The sequence below is a fragment of the Sinocyclocheilus rhinocerous genome, unplaced genomic scaffold (genome assembly GCF_001515625.1).
Source record: "Sinocyclocheilus rhinocerous isolate Xijiao unplaced genomic scaffold, SAMN03320098_v1.1 scaffold2578, whole genome shotgun sequence".
Taxonomy (NCBI): Eukaryota; Metazoa; Chordata; class Actinopteri; order Cypriniformes; family Cyprinidae; genus Sinocyclocheilus; species Sinocyclocheilus rhinocerous.
This window is the reverse complement of record NW_015643596.1, coordinates 768,978-779,854: the sequence shown is the minus strand read 5'-3', so window position 1 is coordinate 779,854 and position 10,877 is coordinate 768,978. Positions and strand designations below refer to the sequence as shown.

The window sequence follows — 10,877 nt, the reverse complement described above, 5'->3', positions numbered from 1 at the left end:
TGCTTGTGGTGTTCGGCCAATCACAATGCACTGGGTCAGCTGGCCAATCAGAGCAGACTGCGCTTGTCAAAGGAGGGGGCTTTTTGAAAACGATGCGTTTGAGAGAGGCGGGGCATAGAGGACCTACAATAATGTACAGTATTTGAAAAAATAATGTGTTTTTTGAACATTAAAGCATGTCAACATATTCTGTTATATCAAATACACAAAATAATGATCTTTAAAATAGCATCATATGACCCCTTTAAAAAACAAGCTCCTTGTGTTTTGATTCGAAGTTGTTGCACGTGAGTCGCTCTCCCTTTAAACAATGTGAGTCAATTCACTTTTTTTTTTACACACACACACGTTATTTGAATGGATGACGCTCCATTCACATAACATCTTATATGAATGGAGCTAACATGAGCAAAACAGTGACAGGTGGATGTTTTTTAATGAATTTTTATTAGATTAAAATATATTCAAGCAGCACATTTCTGAAGAGACTGAGGCCTTTCCAAATAAGTCAAGTTCCAGAATTCTGTTTATGCTGTGACCAATTTGCAACCAATTTCAAAATATTTAATTTGTCTGAGACCTAAAATTTCGAGAACATTAAAATGTAATGCAGGCATTTACACATGGCATTTGCACATAAAATAAAGATTTAAATGAAAAATGCAAAGCACTCGCATACCGTAACAATGTTTATTAAAATGACATCATACAGTGCATGGCTTATAGATTCATATGATCACAACTGATCATTTAATTTCCTTCCAGTGACTTCAATCAGTCAACTTTTGTTTATAAAAATAGATAACATAATTTAAAAAAAAGGCAAGAACACTTCAGAAACATGGAATACATATATTATGTGCCTAATATACAAATATATACATTTAATAAATAGGAAAAAGGAACAGTTTTGGTGTATTTGTGGCTATTATGTGGGGCAGTCAACCCTGGCAGGCTTGGAAAACTGTCAACATTTCTTAGATCAAATGCATCTTGTTTTACTTCTTGGCTGGCTCATGTGTAAACTAAAGTTGCTATGAAGGGGGTGATGAGAAACAAAACAAAAGTGGCAGAATCGTTTGTTAATTTTGCTTTTACCAAACAAAACTGAATTGAAGGAGGTGACAAAAAACACACACAAAATAAAAGTGGCAGAATCGTTTGCTGATTTTGCTATTTTACCAAACAATACTGAATCAAAGGGAGGCAAAGCCTTTAAAGTGACCTGTGCCAGACACAATAACCCAAGAAATGAAAGAAAGGTAGACGTTTGAAGAGCAGTTTGTAAATATATATAATAACAATTACAAATATTTACAGTAATCATTTCATCTTGATTCAGCAGAGAGAGGATTTGGTCCCATTTTTTGTTGAAGCAATTCATTCAGACTGATTTTCGGTTGCAACAAAGAAAAATCTTAAAAGTTTTACTTTCGGAACTAAGGCAAAGAGGATTAGCATAGCTAGAAAACTGCTTTGGTAAAACCTAATTTACAGTACAACCCAACAAACAGCTGAATAACCTAGTTATTTAGTCTCAAACAAACGGTAACATGTTTCAAGTGGCATCTTTCTCCAAAAGAAGAGTCTCTTTGGTGGGCAACTAGCCAATCCTTTTAACTAAGTGCAAGTCGTTTTTAGATAGACTGGAACTGATTACTTGCATAAATATGTTGCATAGAGACTTGATTATCATTTTTATGGATTAAAGACGTAGTAAAGATTGTCTAGCCAGATCTCAGATGACCTGCAATGTGTCTCGAGTGGTATCCGAAGTAATAGTTTTTTTTAAAACTGCACAGCAGCAACGTTTTCAAGATGTGGTTTCTTGCAGGATGCGTTTCTGAATTTGGGTGAAGGTTACTAGTCCGAATTTTTGGGAGAGGTTAGTCTCTACCGATCCAGTTTTCCCGGCAGATTCTGTGCCAGATCCCAGGAGAGGTGGATTATGACGTGTGTCTTTACTCGGTGCTCTGTTTGAATGAACTTCCATGCATCTTCAACTTATGCAATCTGCCAGTGTAAAGTGCAAAGGGTTTAGTCAAACAAAACTCACCACAACAAATAAAACAGGAACATAATAACTGAACAGGGAAGGCCACTTTTAGAGGGCCGTGTCAACAGATCGGATGGACAGCAAGTGGAAATTTACCTCTGGTTTTTGCGGCTCGACTGGGCTTCTTTGTCTTTCACGAAGACCACGGCCTCGCCTCCACGGGAAAGGTAGGAAAATTCACCTTCTTTGGCACTGAAGATGATTCTGGATTAAACAACACATACATTTTGAATTCTGCACAAGTTTTAAAGGTATACAATAAAAAACAAAAATAAAATGTGTTGCAATAAAAATGCACAATATAAAAAAAGAAAGACTGTGTATTAAGACAAAATAATATATAATACATAAAATGGTATAAAGAATGTTTAAAAACATGTCTCTCTGCTTACTTAGACTGAGTTTCTCCTGATTTGATGCGTAGTTTACGAATGTGGAAGGTATCGGGGTTCCACCATGGCCAGCTGATGAAGGTGTCTTTCTCCCAGAGAAGTTTTACCATCAGTAGCTCTCCGATGTCCGCATCCGTGGTCAGCAGGAAAGACACGGTGGTGTTTGTGTTCAAAGCAGGCCTGTGGAAGCAAAAACCATCTCTATCACTTTCTCTGTTATCTCAGCACAGGACGGAGTCCAATCTGAATCAAAACATGGTCTAAAATAGTTGCACGACCTGATTTTTGCTACATAAGGTCATAAAAATCACTGAAACCAAAGAAAAGTCTCTGGATCTTTCTTGGTAAACATCTTAACATTGCATTTTTGCTTAATTTAGAACTAATGTGAACTAAGTCCTGACATATCCATCAGGAAATGCTACTAGCTTACATAATGTAGGGGATATTTTCCTTCTCGCCGTGGATTCCGTACAATGAGATCTTCATGGGCTGATCAGTGTAGCTTAATTTTGTCTTTCCGAAGAAGTGGACCTTCACTTGATAATGGAAAACTGAGGAAAGATGATTATATTTAGAACAGATTTTGAAAAAACACTAAAAATTAAATATTGATGTTTTATGTTTAAAAATATAAAATACATTTTCCATTTATTTCATTATAAACAAATAGGCAGCTGAGGCACATGCCCTTGTTGAAGCTGTCTTTGGAGCTGCAACGGTAAGCAAAGCTTTCTTGCTCCTGGTTCACCAGCGAGTCGATGAACAGGTGGATGGAGCGCTCGTGGGAGCACTTCACGATCTGATCCATGTCTGTGGAGAACCAAGAAAAACATTGAAGCTTGTGTTGAAATCTAAGAACGTCTGAGGAGGACAGTGGGAACGTACTTCTTAAACCAGTGGTGGCCACCATCAACACAGTGTTCTGGAGGTCACAGCCGGGTTGGAATGTTCCTCCGTTGGGGTAGATGTCTATGTGGCCCACTGGCCTCTGAATCCCAATGCTGCGATCTGGGGAACCGCGGGTGTTGGTGTGAAGAACGTCCACAAAAAGGGCATCATCGGGAGAAAGAGTGCTTTGGGCATCTGCATACTCAAAACTAGGGCCAGCAGGATCCATGCCTGAAGATCCAAGAAGATTGGTCCATTTTAATGGTTGGCCTTTGCATTTAAGGGCTCGAATGGTAAAATAGAAAATTGACACCCAAATAAACAACATCAAGTTACCTGTGATTCTGTTAACTTTATGTTTGGTGAGAAGACCAGCGATTCCTGCTACATGAGCGCCAAGACTGTAGCCCAAAAGATGGAGCTTCTCCCAAGGATAGTCAATCTCCGCCTGGATGATGAAACAAGACAAGATAAAGTTTACTGCGTAAAACAAACTCTATATCTTCATCAGATGCTCTTCACCTTGATGTAGAACAAACCATCTCCGAGTGTTTGACATACCTGTAACCAGTTGACAAACTTGGCCACATCCCTCCCCACTAGTTTGGTGTAGGCGGCTGATGTAGGGTAGTGTTGTTGCGCGCGGGACAACCAGTCCACCACAATCACGTTGGCTGTTGGCTCTCGTTCATACAGGGCTGTTACCAGTTTGGGAACCCAGCTTTCAAACATACCCGTAACCTGAGATGAAATCATTGGAGTCATGGTTTGGACTGCTTTGCACATTAATTCAAGATCGTCAACAAGTGTAGTAGAAGCGCTCACCGTCCATCCGTGAATAACTATGAAAGTCTTGTTGTCTGGATTGAAGTTACATTCTTTGATGGTTTCGGGTTGACCTGGAACCATGTAGCACAGATCGTCTTCAGGTTCTTCACTGGTCCTGAAGGAAAACTTGGACTCTATATCACTGAAGTCCGTCATCCATTCTGTGCCATTGTCCATGATGTTATCTGTCCAAAACCAGATCAACAATGAGTTTAACAGCCAGCAAGGTAAGTGCTGCTTACATTAAATGCTTTTTACTTGTAAGCTGCTTATAAACATTTTTAATTATTGAAGTTGTAAAGAAGATTATATTGCATGTGCTTATACTTTTCCCTTATTTTGTATACAAAGTATTATTTCCAAATGGCAAGCTTGGATCCTTTCCCGGTGCTTAACTGACTATACATAAAAAACGTTTCACTATAATTCCGTCAATATGTGTTCATAACTGACTTTTCTGGCATATAAACAGTCTCAAACAACCATTTGACCTGATAATTACCATATTGTTAAAAGTCAACAAATTAGACTACTTGTTTTTCAAAGAAATTAAGTTTTATAGATAATGTTTACAAATCATCAAGTTTCATAAGATATTTTGTAAGGTAAAAGTTAATAAAGATAATTTGCAAGTGCCATATGAATAATAAATGCTACTTAAAAATACAAAAGATTAATAAAAACAAGATTTTTTTTTTTTTACAGAAACCAAACATGGTCTTTTAAGACATAAAAATAATAATACAGTATATAAATCATTTTTAAATATATAAAACGTATAAATTAAAAATACAATATATACTGTATGAAAACTGCTTTGTGAAATCCTAATATTTTGCAGCATCCAACATTATCTTCTGATACATAAAAGTTTACATAAATACAAAATATAAAAGTACAAATTTATAGAAAGATGAAGTAGGCTATACAAGTACAAATTTAAAATGCAATAAAAGGCATGTTTCGTACATAACGTAAGTGGTCATACTGGTGCAGTAACATCGCTTTCTGATATTTGTGTAAATTGATATTTATTATTCGACTTCCCCATCAAAATATTCTAAGTTAGGCACCGGAAACTGTAACACTTTTTAAACTTTATAAACAAGTTTCATTCTATGATTTTATAAATCAAATAAGCTTATACTTACTAAAAGTGGTAAATTCACTCGGCTCAATCGTAGTTGCAAAACTCGAGGAAATGTAGACAAAAAACGTCCAAGATATAAAACAAGCGCTGCTTACTCTCCCCATATTAATATAATTAGAATGATCACGGATGCAAGAACTTATTAAATTAAGTGTAAAAGTCGTTGAGATCCGGGTATTTACAGCGTTACAACAGGTTAATATTCTAGTTGGGGGTAGCAGCTGCTTTAGATGACTTGTGTCCAGAGTTTCTCTCAATAGTTTAAATCAGTACCGCTACAAGCTTGTCTTTATCCACCCGTGCGGGACCGCATGCAAATCAGTGAAATTCTATTGGTCGAGAGAGGCGGGGTAAGGCCTGATATGACCAATAAAAGGCCAGGAACCCCCACACTAACTCATCACTTTTACAATTACAAGACTGTGAAGTTGTGAGGCCCCTGAGAGTCTACAAGCAAATCAATTTCTCAAGGACTTTCTTTTTCTTTTTTCTTTTTGCTTCTTTCTTTATTTTTTTATTATTATTTTTTATTTTTTTGTAAATTCATTGTCATTTTTCTAAATATAGTAAGTTATTGCAAAAAAACAAAACAAAAAAACATTGTAATGCAATGACAAACATGTTTTAAAAATAAATTATTAATGAATTATGATGAATATTTTTTCATTACTCTTTTTAATGGTTTATTTTTTACATTAAAGTCATTCTTAATTAAAAGTTACACCAATTAACTGTAGACTGTTTAAAAACATTTAAAGTGTCGAAAAATATTAAAAACTGAATTACATGACTGTAATTAGGCATCATATTAAATCTTAAAAATAATCAAGGACTTCTGTCAAAGTTGTGTGGTAGACTTTTATGTCATGAAATACATTTTTTATTTATTTTATTTATTTCTTTATTTACTTATTTACTTACTTAATTACTACTTGACTACTAGTTAAATGTTGGCAATATTCCTGCCTTTTAAATCTGACTATTCCTACATTTCTGATAGATTTTTAAGATTTATGTTAGGGAAATCACTCCTGTTTGATCATCACAGTCAAGGTCATCACAACCAACTGATAAAATGCCCACACTGTTTGATCAGTGCTTGGCAACAAATTAAAATGTTACTTTAAATTCAAACTTTGTACACTATGTTCACACAGAATAAACTAAAACACACCTGCGTGATTATTTGTCAACTTAAAAACAAACAACATAATTGTGTGCCAAATCACAACTTGCTCTTGGCAGCATATGGAAGAGGGTCACAAATATCAGTGTGATTTCCATTCAAGGAGACGGTCAGTGGGCGTGTTTAGCCACCCTGCGTCTCATTGGTCAGAAAGCGGTGAGTTTACAGACAGCCAAGACTTTTAGCAAAGAACAATCACGTAAATCACTTGCTTTTTTGAGAACAAATATACAGGTAGGCTACAAACAAATATAAAATATCTCAGTACTAACATGTACTTTCTGAGCAATTCTGGAATTTATTTTGTTTGTCTTCATCAGGATGAAAGTGCTAAACAAATACATGCAACTCAGTGGTGGGGATTAATGCTAAAAATAAATGCAAGAAAAACACATGCACGTGCCCTTTCATAAACACACTACTACGTGCGCATGTCTAAGCACGTATAAACATTTATACTCTTTGATTACACATGTCTAATCATGTATACTCAATGAACATACCCAAGAAAATTAGCTCACAAAGATATAAAATGGGATGCGATTGCTCTAGCAAAACGGTTCACGCAAACCACATGTTTGAAAGCATAGCTGAAGAGATCATGCTAACATGAATTATACAATAGCAGGAAAATGCAACATTGGTGTGCTGTCGATTTTAAACAGATATTTCTGTCAGTGTTTTAAAGTTCTAAGTTCCACATTTTTTGTAAACCATTGATTTTTTTCAACATGTAATATTTAGCAGACATCATATCTCATCCTTTTCTCAGGAACATGAAATACAGAGAAATTAACCACTGTTCTTACTAGAATATGAAGACCTGCTTCCTGAGGTGTTTAGTTCCTGAAAAACCACTGCAATGGCTGATTCACACATTAAAGGAATAGTTCACCCTTAGGACACCCAAGATGTAAATGCATTTGTTTCTTCATCAGAACAGATTTGGAGAAATGTAAGATTTTTTCACTTGCTCACCAATGGGTCCTCTGCAGTGAATGGGTGCCGTCAGAATGAGAGTCTAAGCACGTATAAACATTTATACTCTTTGATTACACATGTCTAATCATGTATACTCAATGAACATACCCAAGAAAATTAGCTCACAAAGATATAAAATGGGATGCGATTGCTCTAGCAAAACGGTTCACGCAAACCACATGTTTGAAAGCATAGCTGAAGAGATCATGCTAACATGAATTATACAATAGCAGGAAAATGCAACATTGGTGTGCTGTCGATTTTAAACAGATATTTCTGTCAGTGTTTTAAAGTTCTAAGTTCCACATTTTTTGTAAACCATTGATTTTTTTCAACATGTAATATTTAGCAGACATCATATCTCATCCTTTTCTCAGGAACATGAAATACAGAGAAATTAACCACTGTTCTTACTAGAATATGAAGACCTGCTTCCTGAGGTGTTTAGTTCCTGAAAAACCACTGCAATGGCTGATTCACACATTAAAGGAATAGTTCACCCTTAGGACACCCAAGATGTAAATGCATTTGTTTCTTCATCAGAACAGATTTGGAGAAATGTAAGATTTTTTCACTTGCTCACCAATGGGTCCTCTGCAGTGAATGGGTGCCGTCAGAATGAGAGTCCAAACAGCTGATGAAAGCATCACAATAATCCACAAGTAATCCACATGACTTCAGTCTATCAATTAATATCTTGTAAAGTGAAAAACTGTGAGTTTGTATAAGAAACAAATTCATCATTAAGACATTTTAACTTTAAACTGCTGCTTCTGGCCAAAATAATGCTTTCATAATGAAAGTCCATAATGCTTTCACCAGTGAAAAAGTTCATCCCCTGTTGTCCTCACACATCAAAATGCATCAGCATATTTGTTTAGAAATGCTTTGGACTGTTTTTGCTTGTAAACAGATCTGTGCATATTTCTCTCCTGATTCAGAAAAGACTATTTTTTTACTGGAGAAAGCAATATTGGATAGAGGACTCGTACTTTAGCAGGAAGCCACGGTTTTAGGTTATAAACATCTTAATCATGGATTTGATTCTCACAAGCATGCAGCTTTTTGCTTGACTGAGAAAGAGAGAGAGAGAGAGAGAGAGAGAGAGAGAGAGAGAGAGACTATATTTAATGTTAACAGCGTTTATGCATAACCAGGGACATGTTTTAAGACTTTTAAGTAATACATTAGTCAAGTAAATTGCTAAATAAATAAAATCTAAAAGAGGCCTGTAAAATTCTAGCATTCAGTAACATTTTTTCATCAAAAATGACATGTTTGCTATATCGTAAGATTAAAAAAATTGTTTTTACTAATGTCCTACTTATGTACACCTATGTATTTAGATTTATTCAGGAGGGGTTTAGACATTTTGACAGAGCAAATACAGGCTATAAGCGTTCCGGCAGAATCCAGTCACGTGCTGATGAGGACTTTCTCTCAGCGAGAGATAAGCCTCATTGTTTTGCTTGCATTTAAGCACGGGACTGCGAAACCGCGCGTGGTGAAGTTCAGCGAATGCAGTGGATTAGCATTACATTCGGTTGCGGCTCTTTTGGGTCCTTTAAAGGGGAAGTCGTCCAAAAATGCATGGTGTAATAGTGAGCAACAGCTGGCCGACTTGCAGCTCTCAGAGAACTGTGGGAGAAATTCAAGTCTTTAATCTTTCCTAGACAGCTGGCCCCTGACGAAGAACACGCATGTGATTCCCTTTGCACACCATTATTATTATTTTGGATATATAAAAAAAAGCAATGTTGCAGAAAAATCAGACGAAAAAAGACACCTACAGTTGACTTTAATCCCTGTTGTGACATGAATCAGTTCTGTGACTTTTAAAAGTGATTCATTCAGCGACAGCACATGCGACACATCAGGTCACGCGGTGCTGAATGCAGCGTAGCGCTGTTTCATATGGAATAACACGGCTGTCAGTAGGGGTCTCTGAGTTATGTTTTTTTGTCAGCGATACTCTTGCCGTACATCCCCCCTTGTTCCCACCAGAGCATAGAGATCTCTGTTCCATATGCCACATATGTTACGCCACATGTTCATGTTGTACGTACGTAAAGCACGCAACGAGATCATACCACATGTATGTTTTGCCATAACTCTCAGTGGTAGAATTTCGCTGTAATTTGAGAAAAGCTTCATGCAATTGCAACATTAATGCAACGTTTGTATACTACTCACGGAAAAGTCTGTAAAATGCTGTGTGGAGCATTTTTGTTGGGCCCCCATTGAAAAACAATTTTGCGTCCGGCGCAAATCATAACCCAACAGTAGATGTTGGCACAAAATACTGTTGAATAAAATAAAAATAAAAATAGAGTTATTAAAAACAAAATGGGTATAACAAAATATTATTCATAATGAAGTTTTTATTTAAAAAAATGTACTTTAAAATGTTAAAAAAAAATTTTTTTAAATAAAAGTGAGATACTGGTGTACATTATTCATAATGAAGTTTTTATTTAAAAAAATGTACTTTAAAATGTAAAAAAAAAAAAAAATTAAAATAAAAGTGAGATACTGGTGTACAGGCACAATATTAAAGTAATTGTACATTCAAAAATAACCATTGTTTACTCACGTCATGTTTCCAGCTAACAAGAATGTTCTCAGAACTTTCTGGCAAGGTTCGCACAAAGTTATGAACAAACATTCTTTCAAGCATGTTAATAGAACGCTAGTTCAAAGTTATTTCATTTTAATAATGTTATCAAAACGTTAACCCAAAAACGTTATTTATACATTGTTCATGGAATATTTTTCTAAAACATTTTAGTTGGAGGTTAGACTTTTATTTTATTTTTTTGTTACTTGCTGCTTGTTTCAGGTGGTTCAAAAGCAAAAGATTGTTCAGAACTTTCAAAAGTAATGTTCTCATAATGTTTGCAAAATGATCAAATTGAACATTCCCTTAATGTTTTTTATGTTATGTTCTAATGTTAACATAACCAAAAAAAATAAAAATAAAAAGTTTTGAGAACATTCCGAAATACTTTTTTTTATAACTTAATGTGAATGTTCTTAGAACATATTTTAGGTCATTCCAGGAACACAAAAAGAAATGAATAAAGGATCACAGGATAGTAATTGTAGTAATTGATAGATTAAGTTGGTTAAAAAAACAAAAAACAAAACAAAAAAAACAATAAAAATAGTTTGAATGCTATATTTGAAGTCTTTTATAGCCATTTGAAAGCTTTGTGAGGAAAAGATTGCAATTTTAGTCGTTATTCCTTAAAAATCTCATTATTGATTCATTTTAGCTAACTGGCTTGTTTGGACAGTTCATTTAAACAACAAAAAAAATTTGAGTCACTTAATCATTTGAACTTTCTTTTTCTTCTCTCTCTCTCTCTCTCTCTCTCTCTCTCTCTCTCTCTT

General features: G+C 35.3%; 1 pseudogene; it reads right to left on the bottom strand.

Moving 5' to 3' along the window:
* Positions 1-676: 676 nt before the first annotated feature.
* LOC107757475 (lipoprotein lipase-like) lies at positions 677-5,593 on the bottom strand (annotated as a pseudogene).
* Positions 5,594-10,877: the final 5,284 nt, after the last annotated feature.